Source organism: Oncorhynchus kisutch, linkage group LG20, assembly GCF_002021735.2.
Source record: "Oncorhynchus kisutch isolate 150728-3 linkage group LG20, Okis_V2, whole genome shotgun sequence".
NCBI classification, from domain to species: Eukaryota; Metazoa; Chordata; class Actinopteri; order Salmoniformes; family Salmonidae; genus Oncorhynchus; species Oncorhynchus kisutch.
The window spans coordinates 30,622,473-30,639,318 of record NC_034193.2 but is presented as its reverse complement, the minus strand read 5'-3'; the positions used below and the strand labels follow the sequence as shown (position 1 = coordinate 30,639,318).

The 16,846-nt window shown below is 43.9% G+C and overlaps 1 protein-coding gene across 1 annotated transcript in view; it reads left to right on the top strand.

Annotated features, from left to right (window-relative positions):
* The window catches only part of ngfrb (nerve growth factor receptor b), a 71,030-nt gene that overhangs the window by 20,211 nt on the left and 33,973 nt on the right, over positions 1 to 16,846 (top strand). The gene's annotated exons all lie outside the window — the stretch shown is intronic.

Sequence of the window (16,846 nt, the reverse complement as noted above, 5' to 3'; positions counted from 1 at the left end):
ACTACTGTACGTCAGCTACCTAATGTTACCGGGATGTATTGTAATATGGGGAGATCGGGAAGCAATTAGAGTTAGCTCACACACCGAGCGAGAGACCAAAACAGAGGCCACACGCAGGCAGGCGCTGGCACACACACACACACACACACACACACACACACACACACACACACACACACACACACACACACACACACACACACACACACAGAGACCGTACATCGGTTCCTATCCAGCTCATACTTTTCTTGACATTCAGAGATGAGTTGTAACCATTGTATTGTGTTGTCAATCAATGATACATATTGTATGAAGAACCACCACCAGTGCCAACCCTAACCCTGCACTATATCAGCCCTATATGACTCTATCAGATAATATCTCTATCTCCCTCACCACAATATGGACATTGTTGGGCTAGAGATGTAACTACCACTCCATACTCGTCTCAATGTCCAGATAGACTCATCCCAAACAAAGACCACAAAGACCACCCTCTGTGTCTCCTGGGGCCACTTGAAAGGTCATGATCGCTATTGGCTCTGAATTACTTTTATATAATTTCGCCTCGTGGCCATCGCAGTCCTCCGAACCTGGAATTCCCCATGATCAGCATCACCGCAGATTTCAATGTCTTCATGCTTCCTCCCTGAATTAAATCGATGCTTTATGTGAGCTTATTATAAAGGGAGTCTATTGAACAGTCATGGAAAGGCCTTTAGGGAGGCTGGTGGATGTGATGGCGTAATTTCGGTAGCGTACTGCAGACGGAAGGAGACCAGGACTGAAGGGAGTCTTTTGTGCTCTCCCATGATCCCTTTTGGTGCGACAGGCTCTTTGATGGCCCAAGAGGCATGCTGGGCTATTTCAGGGACCTACAGAAGATGAGTGAACCCTTTACACTCGTGGGAATTGGCCTGTATGTATAGTGCTAGATTAAAATGTGTCTTACAGAAGAAATACGAAAGCATATGCATAAGCATGGTAGCAATTGAAAGGGGATTATGGGAAAATGATTAGACTTAAAGGTGAGGACACAACAGTTCATCTGACACAAGACTGAATCCAAACATTAGACGTTTGATTACATGTGCATTTTACATTGACTGTACTTTTCGCCACATTTGAAATCTGAAATCTACTCTGGATAAATTCAGTAACATGATAAGAATATTCCTGGAAAATGTGGGGTAGGTGCAACAAAGGGTTTAAGTGAGAGGACTAACTGCTGTCTCCAAGTGGCCACACCAAAGTGTGCGCACTTCTTAAGCCATTGCAATGCACTTTTATGGCTCTAACTACAAGGTGCTTTTTTGAGCTCTCCTAGCCGTGTCGTTGAGGAACTAGGGCAAGCACACTTGTTTTGTTTGGAACACAGCCCTGCATCCCCACAATCACACAATTACTTTTGTTGTTTATCCAAAAACGGCCCATTACAAATCGAAATCTGGGTCAGGTGGGCATCATTTGAAAATGTGTTCTATTGCCAACATGAATAGCTAAATTATAAAATAGGATCTTAGTGTTAGGCTTTCACAGGCCAATTCAGAGAAACAGATTGAATTTTCACAATAGACAACCACAGGCTCATTCTGTTCAGAACAAACCAGGGCATGGAGCCATGTCATCTTGTAACTATACCTCAAACATAGTGATCATAAACGTTGGCAGTGTATACGACATGCGTTTTATTATATGAAAATGTGAAGTGCTCATTTAGACTCTCGGGTGTTTGGCTTGCTTGTAGGACATCAAAGCTGTGTTTATTATAATCCTCAACGTCTCACCTTTCAAAATACATAGAGTCCTGATTTACAGCAGTTCCCTCACTCAGACAGCAGAACATTTGCAAAAGCTTCCCGATTTGCTGGAGAGATGGGGGCAACTTCTTGTACTGTGCGGTGCTTAACTTCAGAACGGCTGTCAGTCAAAACCCATACAGCGCTGTGAAACGCATGGTCTGAGCTCTGACGTCATTTATAGCATGACACTGCACAGCCATGCCGTTCCAATGTAGGTGCTTATCAATGCCTAAATCTGCTATTTAAAAAAATTGTATTCCTTTGAAATTGATATATAGTTATGCTTGAGTTTGCGTAAGAGGAAGCTATATCAGCATGTACAGTTGAATAATGTTACATTAACCTCGGGAGTCAGGAAGCAGGTGCAGAATGTAAGTTTAATAATGATAATTACAAATGAAGAAAACATGAGAAGTGTACAGAATGTGAATGAAAGCAATACTACCTAGAGACTGATTTCTACTGAGGGCTAAATAAAGGGAGAGAAATAAAGGAAATAATGATGTCCAAGTGTGCGTAATAATGGGGAGCAGGTGTGCGTAATGATGGTTACCAGGGCCGGTGGTTAGTAGACCGGCGACGTTGAGCAGGAGTAGGCGTGACAGTAAATGGCAGAATTTAGAGAATCTGTCAACAACAACCGTAATAGTAGTAAAACCATCAGAAAGGGGGAGATCAGTGACGAAGTCTATGGACAGATGGGCCCAAGGCCGCTGCGGCACGGGAAGGGGAAGGAGTTTACCTGCTGGAGCGTGCCGGGGAGATTTGGTTTGAGCACATACAGAGCAGGAGTAGTGGGCGTAGCTGGCGACCTCCCACGTCAAGGTGGGCCACCAGTACTTAGTGAAGAGAGATTGAATGATACGGGTAATATCTGGGTGTCCAGAGGCGAGGGTTGTGTGTTCCCAGGACAACAGCCAATTCCTTAACCCCGTAGGGATGTAGGTGCGTTCCGGAGGGCAGGTAGCAGGCGCATGTTCCCTCTGAAGAGCCTGGCAGATGTCCACGTCTACGTTCCAAAGCACGTGAGCAACGATTCGAGAGGGTGGGCGCACTCAGGATCTGTACCTCTCCCGAGTCATGGAGACGGAACAGGGCATCGGCTTTGATGTTCTTAGAACCTGGGCGATATGACAGTGTGAAATTGAATCTAGTGAAGAAAAGGGCCAACCTTGCTTGGTGCGGGTTCAGCCGCCTTGCCGTCCATATGTATTCCAGGTGGTCGGTGAGATTGAGGAATGGCTCCTTGTCGCCCTCCAAGGAGCTCCTGGTAGCCGACGTCATAGTTCCTCTCTGCAGGAGACAGTTTCTTTAAGAAGTATGCACATGGTTACAATTTCTGTGGGTTACCTTGGCGTTGGGACAGGATGGCTCCCATGCCGACTTCTGAGGCATCCACTTCCATCACGAAGGGCATCATGGGATCTGGGGTTTTTGGGCAACGGGGCGGAGGTGAAACACTTCTCCGCTTTATCATAAAGGCGGTTATCCAGGAGGCGTCTCAGGACTACTCAGACGTGGGCGACGTGATCCTCCAAGGTGGCCGAGTAGACCAGGATGTCGTCGATATACATGACCACCTGGGGCCCGATCATGTCCCGGACCACCTCGTTCGCGAATGCCTGAAACACTGACAGAGCATTGGCATAAGGCATCACCAAGTACACGTAGTGCCCAGACGTCGTGCTGAAGGCCGTGTTCCACTCACCCCCCTCCCGGATGTGGATCAGATTGTAGGCACTCCGCAGGTCCAGCTTCGTAAAAAAACTATTCGATGGCAGCCGGTACCAACGGGAGAGGGTAGCGGTACTTAGTGGTGATGGAATTGACCTCCATCATTCTTGGTCACGAAGAAGAAGCCTGCCGATGCAGGAAATGTGGATGAGTGGTCAAAACCCTGTTGGAGTGCCTCCTGGATGTACTCCTCCATGGCCTCGATCTCAGCCACCAACAGAGGGTAGACACGGCTGTGCGATGGCGCAGGACATTCTAGCAGGTCGATGGCACAGTCCCAGAGGCAATGAGGAGGGAGACAGGTGGCTTGGGTCTTGGAGAACACCTCCCAGATGATCCTGGTAAACCTCGGGGATGTCGGGCTCGAGGGCAACCACAGGACTCTCAACCGACGTGAAACATCAGGGCAAGGGAAAGCAGGTCCTCCGACATCCGGGTGTCCAATCTGTAATGTCCATCCTTAACCAGGAGATGGTGGGGTCATGACGTTGGAGCCGCGGGAGGCCGAGGATGATGCTGTGCACTGGTGCGGTGATGATGAGGAAGGGAAGGCTCTCCTGGTGTATGGATCCCACGGTGAAGGTGAGTGGTGCTGTGACGTGTGTGATGATGCCTGATCCCACAGGTCGATTATCCAGGGAATGGACTGGAAGAGGAGAGCGGGTATGAGGAGATATTCATGGTGGAGACGAGGGCCTGGTCGATGAAATTCCCCGCAGCACCAGAATCCCAGATAGAGGTAAAAACAAGACATGCGTAACAGCCAACCAGTGAAATGGAAACCAGGAACGGTTTGGTGGAAACCATATCTCCATTGGTTCAGGCTCTGCCTCAGGACAGCCAAAGGAGGGAGGCGAGTGGCGAGGTGGGCTCAAACAAACACTCAATATTTGAAAGAAAATAAATACTCTGTGAACCCACGTCCTATATGAACATGATTCAGAGTCTGATGTAATTTTGCAGTCTGCAGACGGCTTATACGGTAGTGCACTTACCAGTAACATCTTAATCTAGATTTTCATTCCAGGCATGAAGTTTCACAGACCACTGTTTTGTGTTTCGTCCTCCTCATCATATATTACTCTTGAATCTAACCTAATAATGTACTCTTACTATCTGATCTAATCGTTTTAAGGATCCCTGCCAGATGTCCTCATCCATTAAGGACGTGGAGTGAGTTGATGCAGCCTTAAGGCTATAGAGTTGATGCAGCCTTAAGGCTATATACTGCCAGAACCTAGTTAGCAGGGTGGAGAGAGAGAGAGACGTAGAGTGAGTGAGAGAAATAGAGACTCGAGAGAGCGAAAAAGAGAGAGAGAAGAGAGAGAGAGCCAGAGAGAGAGAGAGAGAGAGAGTAGGAAGGGGAGACACTGCTTCTTGTTGTAACTCTAGCGGTGAGAGAGATCAGTGCATTTAAGAATGGAAGGCGTCAGGAAAGCCGTTGTGTCCGTCCATTTACATTTACACTGTGTCCAATTCATTATTCTGTATGTCTTGCGAAGTATATTTTTGTTGGCGATTGGGATGATTCGGCATTCTAGCAGCTCATGAAAGTGGAGGGAGTTGAAAAAAGATCTGCGATGGTTGAGAAATGGTTGTGTTTACCTTAGTGCCGCCAATAGCTGCTGTGAAAATCCAATTTTCCCTCTCATTAGGGATTACCTCTCCCTCTCAAAGGGATCCCTCTCAAAGGGATTACTGTTAGTGTTATATCGGAGATTTGAGAAGGAATACTCTCACCAGTCCTCTCCTTAGAACACAATGATGATAATATAGAACATACTCTGAGTGTGTCACAAATGGCATCATATTCCCTATACTGTACCGTGCACTTCTTTTGGCCAGGGCCCAATGGGTGGCTTTTCCTGTGGGTCCTGCTTTTTGTTTCACATCCATGGGCTTATTAAACAGTAAAGATGACAATGACATTATTAGTAATATATTCTTTTCTTTTTTTAACAATGGCAACACTAGCTATTCTATCTTGGAATTTGAGAGGCCTAAACTGTCCTATTAAACATTCCAGCTGCTTTGGTATCCTAGCAAGAAACCATGTTGATATAGCAATGCTCCAAGAAACACACCTGCTTCCAAAAGGACTCACATATAGAAAGAAAAAAAAACATTTGTACAAACGGGCTGATTGTTCATCAACCCCAGACAAAACTAAAAGGGGTGATCATAACGATACATAAATAAACTCAAAATGCATCTGTTGGGTAAAGGTGAAGACCAAGAATGCAAAGTAACTTTCTCTAAATGGAAAGAAAAATTGCCTTTATTAATGTGCATGCTACAAATTCACATGTTTCTATGTTTTTTTTGTATTCTCTGAACAGCATCTTGTTAGGATTAACTGAATTCCATCTGGTTCTTGGGACAGTCGTGAATGCCATTTTGGACATAGTAAGACTAACTACAATCCACACGCAACCAAGGCTATCCAGCATATACTCTCTGGTTACAACCTCATTGATGCCTGGACGAGCACATAATCCTGAAGCAAAAGAGTACAGTTAATCAAGCAGGGCGTAAATCATTCTCACAAATCGATTTCATACTATTATCTACTCCGCTATTGTCTTTAATTAAGAAAATAGAAATTAGACAGAAGAGCTTGTCGACCACCATGCTTAATACCGCTAAACTTCAAATTTCCGAATCTGATAAACGATCCACAAGATGGATTTCTGCGATCAATTCGAAATTGAACTAAATTAATTCATAATGATCAATACAAACTCATTAGGACCCCTGTATTCTATGGGATGCCACCAAAGTTTTTACAAAAAAAGAATGCAACTGCATCTTCATCTGGGTTGAATAAATTATTATTAGAGAAGATATCACCTCGCTGGGAGACCAAATCTCTCTCAATGAACTCAATAGAGCATTGGATATCATGAATAAAGGCAAATCACCTGGATGGAACGGCTTTCCTCCTGATGTATATTTAAAATGTTGGAATCAATTAGGTCCACTATTGCTTTAAACAATTAATACAGCCGTTCACAAGGTTCATTTGGGAGAGATGTGAATACAGCACTAATTTCGCCCCCCCCCCCCCCCCCCCAAAAAAAAAGTTAAGATGCCACCCAGTGTTCTCACTATCGTCCCCTACCTTTTGATAAACACAGATATTAAACTGTTTTCTAAAATGCTGTCATCCCGTCTCAAGACTTACGTACCCAAATTGGTCCACATGGACTAAATTAGGTTTCTTAAAAAGCGTTTCTCCTCGGATAACCTCTGTCGACGTTTACATATCTTAGATGCTTCATCAGAAACAGCAGTTCCTTGGGCTGTATTGTCTCTCGATGCAGACTAGAATGGTTATATCTATGGTCTGTCTTGGAACAGATGGGAATTGCCTCCATTTTCATTAATATGGTTAAAATACTATATTCCAATCCCTCGTCCATAGTTATAACAGGCAATATCTGCTCTGCTCCATTGAAAATGACTAGAAGCAGCAGACAAGGCAATCCAATTTCGCTATTGCTATTCTTATTATCCAAGGAACCCCTGGCCCAGGCGATTTGTCAATCGAAAGGAAATAACACACATTTCCATAACATCTACTGATCACTTCCTCTCATTATATGCAGGCAATATGTTACTACCTTACATCTAGACATTGTATCTCTATCGCTCCCAAACGCATTGAAGATTCATAAATACATTTAGCTTAACCTAAAGCCCTTACAGTACTGCTGCTCAAGACCCCGATGGAGGACTCCATTGCTACTTATGGAATCCCAATAGTTTCCCATTTTAAATATTTGGGAGTAGATATATTTCCTTCCCTAGATAAAACCATTGCCAGAAACTTTAACGGAACGCTCAGATCAATTAGATCCAACCTTGGTAGATGGAATAATATCCTAGTTACTTTTAACCGGCAGAATATCTATTATTAAAAGGAATATATTGCCACAGCTGAATTTCTGTAGAGGTGGGAGGCATCCTTTCTTCGAGGGGTGGAAGAAGGCATCCAAAAGTAAGTTTGTTCTGAAGTGTCTCCCGTTTGAGACACACCCTTCTTGATGCTACCCTTGTAAGTGGAGTTGACGGCCAGTAGCGTCTCAAGTGAAATGATGATGGTTATCTAAAGGAAAGTGCAACATGCCTTCGACTCTGATCCATGCCAGTGAGGCCACCGTGTAGAGGTCAAGATTCGTAGGCCATGGGAGGCTATCATATCGTGTGACAGAGGTCTGTTTGGGAGGTTAGAGTGGTTCAGAACCTCCCCAAGGGACATGACTGAGATGGAGAAAACAACAAAGGTTTAATCCCCCAAAATTCCTGCTGGGTTCAAATTGCTCCAACGTTGAAGTTGATGAATGAAAACAGTCTAGTTAACCATAACCAAGCCTCAGTCAGAGCGACATCTTCGGTGTGATCGTAAATCAACTTGGACAAAGTGATGTTACTGTGGAGTGTATGTGATTAATCCTCAATGGAATGCTGGTGCTGTACAATGCTCCGGGGTGAAGTTTCCCCTAGGTACAGATCTAGAATCAGATTCTCCTCCCCCAATCTTAATCTTAAACATTATTGGGGAAAATGCAAAACTGATCAGCGTCTAGAGGCAACTTCACTGTACACCGTGTACAAAGGAAGATGGGGCCATGAAATTGCTGTGTAATATGGCTAATAACAGGATCGGTTTACATGGTGACAGATGTGTTTGTCTGTTGAGCCCTGGGGGTTACTGTTACATGCATACACGTGTGCTCACATACTGTACATGTGTGAATATGTGTGTGTGTTCTATACAATAGCTAAAACAGGTTGGTAAAGCTAGCCTTATTGTAACAGCTTTCTCTTGGACCATGACTGGGTAAGCAGTTCTAAAGGTCCTCATGTCCAGTTCTTATCAATTTGAAGCACTGGCTGAGTACCTCAAGGATAGTGGGGGAAGAGGAGGACACCATCCATGGCCTCCCTCCCTCCTTAGGATCATACCCCAGACACGCTGCACATGTTCTGGGCTGGCCCCTAACCCAAGGCTGCGGCCCCTGGATGTATGGCCTCAGGGCCAAGGGTAGTGGAGAGGCTGACGACAAACACACGCACACGTATATTAACATAGGTTCACAAACAGTGGTGTAGTGGAGGCTAAACGCACATTCCCACCTTTTTTGGTGGGGCGCAAGCGTTTACCCACCTTTTGCGCAAAAATGTATTGAAAGTTTAGGGAGTGATACAGTACTTTACTTACTGTGAACAGCGGATATTTTTTACCCACATATATTTTTTACCACTACTACACGCACACACACACACACGCACGCACACCCGCACGCACGCACGCACACACACACACACACACACACACACACACACACACACACACACACACACACACACACACACACACACACTCACTCACTCACTCACTCACTCACTCACTCACTCACTCACTCACTCACTCACTCACAGACAGACGCTGAGGTTCATGGGCTGACTTATTGGACATGACAGAGCATTGTACACAAGGTCAGGTGGGGATCAGAGGAGAGGGGATGGAGGAAGCATTAGTTGGGTAGGTGGGGGAGTAGGGGGGTGGGCTAAGGCTGTTTCCTTCCTGTGTTTGGTTGACATTAACGATTGACAGACTGCCCTCAACAAATCGGGAAAAGGAGTGATCAACTAACCAGCACCATATACCAACTAGGGTTTTTTAGTGGAAACCGGGTTACAGAGATTTACAGAGACTCCCTGCCCAAACCCACTCCCGTTTTCCAGGATAAATAAGTGCAAGAAACTGGTCAATTATAATCCATTATTTATATGAACAGCATGACGTGAAATTGAACTGTTAAATTATATTCAATGTCTAATTCTGGCTTCTCTATAGCCTTCTTTGCTCTGCTATCTGATCAATAATGATCGATAATCATGGCTCAGTGTATGCTGTTGTAATAGCCTATCGCATTTACTATATTGGATATGCATATTGTTTATGCTGAAACTGTATACACAACCTTGAAGTACAGTTAGTAGGCCTACGGTAAAGTAATGCCACTGAGGCAGAATGCAAATATGCAAGCGCAGAATAAAATGTAGCCTACAGGCAGTTCGACAAGTGGATTGATCCGGCATGCAGGCCTACACCCCCAACACTTGTGAGGCAAGTGCAGAGTGGGCTTCAGCAAGTGCAGAGGGCGCTGTAGCAGCCAAATGTCCTAGAGTGATGCAGTCTTACCTCAAGCTGACGCAAGCACTGAATGAAATTCTAGCAGAAATGGCTGCGAGCGACCGATTCTCCTACCATGCCATTGCAAACAGCATTGTGCCACACACAATCTTCCTCACTTTCTCCAATGTGCTCCGCAGCTCCCCTCTCAGCTCATACTGGGGTGTCTGTTTCGTCATACTATCCATCTTCTTCAGCATCAATACAAACTTTGTGTAGCCAAAAGGCTCACGTTTCATTTATTTTATGCTGTGGTTATATTTAGATCTCAATTATTGTTTTGTTGCTCAGAATTTTCCTGCAGGAAATGCAAACTTGTAGTGTATTGGAGGTTTTAAAAGGCTTGTGAAGTTTGTAATTTTGACGTAAAAATGTCAGACTTGAATTGCCTTAACAAATAAATATATCAATCCCTAAAAAAATGGCAATTAATCATAATCCAAATAATAATTCAAATTGCTTGAAGCAAACGGGCTCAGATTAAGATGCTACTTGAGTAGGCTAGCCTATGTGTTTTGACCAACATATTATTTTGTGAAAAGCCAGATTTATTCGAATGAGAGAGAGAGAAAGAAAGAGAGAGAACGAGAGAGAGATTTTATGTTCCATAGAATTACCACATCATTAGCTGAGGCGACTGGTGAGACCCTCACCCGGGCCTAATAACTTGAGACTATTTTGTCTGTCTGCCCCTACATCTGTCTGTCCGTCCATCCGTCTGTCTTTGTAAAGTGTGCCATTGTAAGGTCATAGCGCGGGCTACCCTCTTTGAGTCCACTTTTGGCTTCTATGGCCTTGCATCAGTTCTATTGACTTGGGCTATATGGCCACAGTTGACCTTCTCTCCTGAACCCCATTGCTCTCTGTTCAACACAATACAAGCCTTGTGCCGACGAAGGGAGTTTTAAGTCTCCAAATTCCACCCATGTAGATGCAAAGAATTGTCTCCTTGTGTTAAGGACTCATAACAAATAACGAATGGAGCAGTGTGGCAAATTCTCTGGAATGTTGTGTAATTCAGCCCTTCGACATTCCAAGAAGAATTCTTGGGAGTTGCTTTTTTAATTGCAGCGTTGTGTTCCGGTCCAGGGATGACCACAACACTTGTGGCGGGGCTCGTGCCGCTTCCATTCATGGCCAATTTTCCAGTTGGTAGCCAAGTCCCTGTGATAGATGGATGATGTGTTGGAAGCTTGTATGTAGGCTTGCTTGTAGCATGGCCAACCCTTCCCAACGGTAATTCTTATCAGCTATATGCTATAGTTATCAGATATCTGCATTGAGCATGGCATAAACACAACATTAAACAATTTAAATCATTTCACAGTTAATATAAGGAAATCAGTCAATTGAAATACATTCATTTAGGTCCTAATCTATGGATTTCACATGACTGGGAATGCAGATACCTTACAAAAAAGAAAGGGGCATGGATCAGAAAACCAGTCAGTATCTTCTGTGACCACCATTTGCCTCATGCAGCATGACACATCTCCTCTGTCAAAGCTATATATTCAAGTTAAATGAACTCTTGTCTTTATTTGTAGTTACTTATCACAAATGAATGTTGGTCCTTGGTACTCTGAATCTTGTCCAGCAGTCCAAATCTAATGGGGAGAAAAGGCTCTTAGTTTTCTTCAGTTTTCCCCCAGAAGGTTATTAACGAACACATTTTATGAGGGATGTATATCAATACCTTTGTTTAATAGCACTGCCTGACTTTTTTAGACCTTATTCCTCAATTTGACCATTTGGGTGAAAGGAGGAGCAGAGGTTGCAGATGAACACAACAAGAAAAAGACAGGTAGAGGAGGGAGGGACGGCGAAGAGAGAGGAAGAGAGACAAGAGGGGGTGGTGCAGAAGCAGAGCGAAGGAGAGAGGCTAAAAGGGGAGAGACGGAAGAGAGGATAGGAGAAAGGGGAACAGATGCTGAGAAGAGTGTCCCGGTCGATAAAAGCGATGGAGTTACTCCTCTGCACTCTCAGGTTTCGACGGGTGACCTCTAGCAGTGCCTATCACATTCTGCCGCAGAGCAGACACTCACACACGCGTGCAAATATGTACACGTGCACGCACGCACGCACACACACACACACACACACACACACACACACACACACACACACACACACACACACACACACACAGCAACACCTGTGCACAAGTCCATCCGCACATGAATAAACACAGGGGTATGTGCACAGATAAATGAGAAAGGTTGAGGGGAGCGAGAGAGAGAGAGAGAGAAAGAAAGAAAAAGTGAGGCACCCAAGTAAGAGCTAGCCATATAGCCAGAGAGAAAGAAAGATCAGGTGAGGAGAGAGGAAGCAACGGCACCGGTTTGTTATGAAGTCCTTCACAAGCAAGCCATGTAGTATTTGTATTGGCATAAATGACGTCATCACATGCGGAAGTACATTTTTGTCACCGAGTCTGAGCAAATGAATGAACATCACAATTTCTGAAATACTTTTTTAAGCAACTGTTACGTTACTTAACTGGATTCTAGGACAGGACTGGGCTTGTGGTTGGCAAGGTTACAGTTTTGGCACCACTCAAGCGTGTAATAAAAACAGGGTTGTGTCGGAAACCCCTCTTTCTCCAGCCCTGAAACCATAAACCTCCACTGTGGAGTCTGTAAAAGACTAGGAACACTGTTGACTACAGTATTCAAGAGGTTGGAATGCAGAATGGTCATTGCTTTTTCAGGTGTGGCCAGCTACTGAAATATATACACACACACACACACATTTATGAGTGCCTAGTGAAAGTCTACCCACCCCTTGCAGTCTTGACATGTTGCTGCCTTAAAATGTTATCTTAAAATTGATTCAACTGGATTTTTGTATTTCTTTTTTTTCAAAGCCAGCATTCTTCTTTCACTGTGCGGGGAGAGATTATCAGGACACACCTGATTCCCAAATTGATAATGTTTATCGCGCATCGAGAGTCACGTGGAGACGAACAGATTTGGTTCAGTCGGTTCAGTTCAGTCAGTCATCCTGAAGAGCCCTTCCCATCTAGCTAGTTTATGCTTGTGGCTAGAAAACATCAGCGAGAATTTGTCTGCCGAAGTTGGGACTTTGGGAGTGTTCAGAATCATTCTGTTTTTATCTGAGTAATGTTTTATTATACACTACCAATCAAAAGTTTTAGAACACCTACAAATCCAACGGTCTTTTCTTTATTTTTACTATTTTTTACATTGAAGAATAATAGTGAAGACATGGAAACTATGAAATAACACATATGGAATCATGTAGTAACCAAAAAAGTGGATAACAAATCAAAATATATTTGAGATTCTTCAAATAGCCACCCCTTGCCTTGATGACAGCTTTGCACACTCTTGGCATTCTCTCAACCAGATTCACCTGGAATGCTTTTCCAACAGCCTTGAAGGAGTTCCCACATATGCTGAGCACTTGTTGGCTGCTTTTTCTTCACTCTGCGGTCCAACTCATCCCAAACCATCTCAATTTGGTTGAGGTCGGGGGATTGTGGAGGCCAGGTCATCTGATACAGCACTCCATCACTCACCTGCATGGTAAAATAGCCCTTACACAGCCTGGAGGTGTGTTGTGTCATTGTCTAAATAAATCACAGCCAGCACAGCCCCCCCACACCATGACACCTCCTCCTCCATCCTCCACAGTGATAAATACACATGCGGAGATCATCTGTTCACCCACACCGCATCTCACAAAGACATGGCGGTTGGAACCCAAAATCTCAAATTTGGACTCCAGACCGAAGGACAAATTTCCACCGGTCTAATGTCCATTGCCCAAGTTCATGGCCCAAGCAAGTCTCTTCTTCTTATTGGTGTCCTTTAGTAGTGGTTTCTTTGCAGCAATTTGACCATGAAGGCCGGATTCACACAGTCTCATTTGAACAGTTGATGTTGAGATGTGTCTGTTACTTGAACTCTGTGATGCATTTATTTGGTCTGCAATTTCTGAGGCTGGTAACTCTAATGAACTTATCCTCTGCAGCAGAGGTAACTCTGGGTCTTCCATTCCTGTGGTGGACCTCATGAGAGCCAGTTTCATAATAGCACTTGATTGTTCTTGGATAGTGGCGCACATGACCACCTCTCTTGTATCCATCCACTTCACAAAGAGCAGGCCATCTTGTCGAATCCATCTCATGGTACCCCGATCAGGCATGTCATTCACCTTGGTTTTCGGAAAGCCCACTGTTGGCCTGAATGGTGCCACAAGCCCACACATCCAGCTTCCTCAGGTCTGTGAACAGGGTAGGGCATGTGTCGAAGTTGTCCACAAAAAGTTTGATGCCCTTCCCCAGCAGTTGAAAATCGAATAACTCCATAATGGAATCATAGCTAAGTCCCTTACCGGTCGCACAACTGCTCTTCCCCTCATAAACAAAAAAATTGCACGTGTATGCACACGCAGAATCAACCAAAACAAACAGTTTGTAACCCCATTTAGTTGGTTTGTTACGCATGTATTTTTTAGGCCAATTCTGGCCTTTGAGGCTACCATCCTCTCATTGATGGAAAAGTTCTGGGCGGGCTGAAAATAGGTCTTGCAGGCCTCAACCACACTGGTAGAGAGGTTTTATTTTGCCGAGCCTATCAAACCTTGCTGTGCCTCGCTTCTTCTCGTTGTCCTCATCAACTTCTGGGTCATTGATATGTAGCGCCCGTGAGATTGTCAGACACCTTTTGCATGACATGACAGTGGAGGGGGAAAGGCAGTTGATAGAGGGGAGCAGTTTTCCAGTAGTCTTTAGCTTCACAAGACCCATGTAAATGACCATTGACAGTTAACAAAAAAGATCTGGCGTGGAAATGGGCTTCGATGCCTCTTTCTTGCCTGCCTGCTTCTTAGCACCATACTTATTAGTGTTCAACACCATCAACAACTGACAAGGTGAAAAACAGCTGAAAAAGTTGAATTGGGCTGTACTTCGAGGTCATGTCCAGCTGAGGTCCTGGTGGCCTTCTCTGTCTGAATGTTGGAGGAAGTGGCTCGACATCCTCCTCCAGCACAGAGTGCCAACGACCCTCTTCCTCTCATTTCAAAAACGTCATGAGAAGTATTTACCAGTCCAACACTGCATCTTCTCTGTACAAAAACATCTCCTCAGTTTGCGAGTCAAAACTGTTCACTATCTGACTCATCTTGTAGTAACTCCGTCTCACTTTCCCTATCAATTTCGTCGATAATTGCATGTAGATCTGTATACCTAGAGTTTGCCTTTGATTTTCCAGATTTAGTTGCCATAATTATTCAGATAAAACTGGGGGAAATGCTCTCTGAACAATACTGCTATGCGTAACCAGCGTTGCAGGTTCAGGTCAAATTTTCAATGGCAAATTAGTGTCTTTACGCTCGAGTTTCAAGGAAGGGCTAGTCTTTCCGAATATAACCATTACACATTGCCGTTTACCTCAGGTCATTGGCTATCTACCATGGCGATCAGTGGTCATTGGGCCGAAATACAGTCAAGCAACAAAGCACTGGTCATATCATTGGTGCGCAATGAGGTCATTGTTTGGTGTGTTCAAATCAGTTCCTTTCAGTCAATACGTCCCGCGAAAATAACCATGAAGTCTGGTTGTGTTACTAACAAACAGAGGATTGCAATGAAACCAACCATGAGTGGAAAAACTTAAGTTTAGTGTGAGTAATTACATCGAATGTTTCGTCGAAAGTTGAAGGAGATGAAATTCATGACACAAGCCATTTACAAAATGTTTCGTATTAGGCTAGATTGGCCCTTTTGTATTACCAAAAGATGATCTTGAAAGATAAGTGATTATTTTATTGCTATTTCTGACTTTCGTGACTCCTGTCCTTGGATGGAAAATGTATATTATGCATTTCTACATGGGGCGCTGTCCTCAGATAATCACATGGTATGCTTTCGCCGTAAAGCCTTTTTGAAATATGACACGGTGGCTGGATTAACAAGAAATAAGCTTTATTTTGTTGTATAACACTTGTTATTTTATGAATGTTAAGTATTTATCTTCCTGTAATTTGAATTTCGCGCCCTATTGCAGATCTCCTCTTGTGGGAGCCGGCAGCATTGATAGTCTATGTTCGCTAGCTAGCTAATTAATTAATGTTAATTAATGTTCTCAGATCTACTTAGCTAGCTAGTTCTTACTCGTGTCTGGGTGTCGGTATTTCAGAGCAAGTTCAACCATAATTTCCCCCCTGGAATGCTGTGCCATGATAGTGCTGTGCCATCACTATCAGAATAAAATGATATGATATCAAGATAAAAGGCAGTTAGAATTGGCTGCTGGGGGTCAAGGAAAAAGTAGACTGAATTTTTTAATCGGTGGAATGCTCGGTGGAAGCAGAGTATGATAGCTAAGGGGATGGAGAAAATTCTGGCATTTGATTGCAAATATGCGGAGGGAGTCTAAAAGAGAAGTTGTATAAAACACCTGTCTGCGAATTACATCTTAAAAATAAGGGCATCCATGGGATCCATGACAGAGAGGGAGAAGCGTTAATCCATGTACATGGGTAAGAAGAGTCTAGCTAGCTACATTTGCAGATATTATAAGTTTCAAATTTTGTCTGAAAGTCATTTTCATTGCAAGTTAAAGTGTACTGTTAGCTAGCTAGCTAACATTAACTGGCAGGCTTTCTAGCTAACGTTACATGTATGATCTTTGTAGTAATATTAATCGTATTTCAGAAAGCCAATTGTATTTCCAGTTATAGCCTAATGTTATCTAGCTAACATTGAACCTAGTTTGTTAGCTTTAGCTTCCTGCAGATTCATGCATGGTGGCTAGTTATGAAAATCAGTTTGTATTGCTAGTAGGATATGGGTTGGGATTATTGCAGCATTCAAAACAACTGGGAACTCGGAACGGGCAACTCAGAAACCTCAGACTTCAGTGCATTCAAGACAACTGCGAACTCTGAAAAAAATAAGCTCCCACTGGGAAGAATTATTTTGAACTGTCATCCAACTCGAGAATTCCAACTCGGGAACTCAGGCCTCTTTCTAGAGCCCCGACTTTCCGACCTGAAGATCGCTGACGTCAAGATTTGACTTCGTATTTTTCCAAGTTCCCAGTTGCCTTGAAAGCATCATTAGGTCCATTGTTTAGCT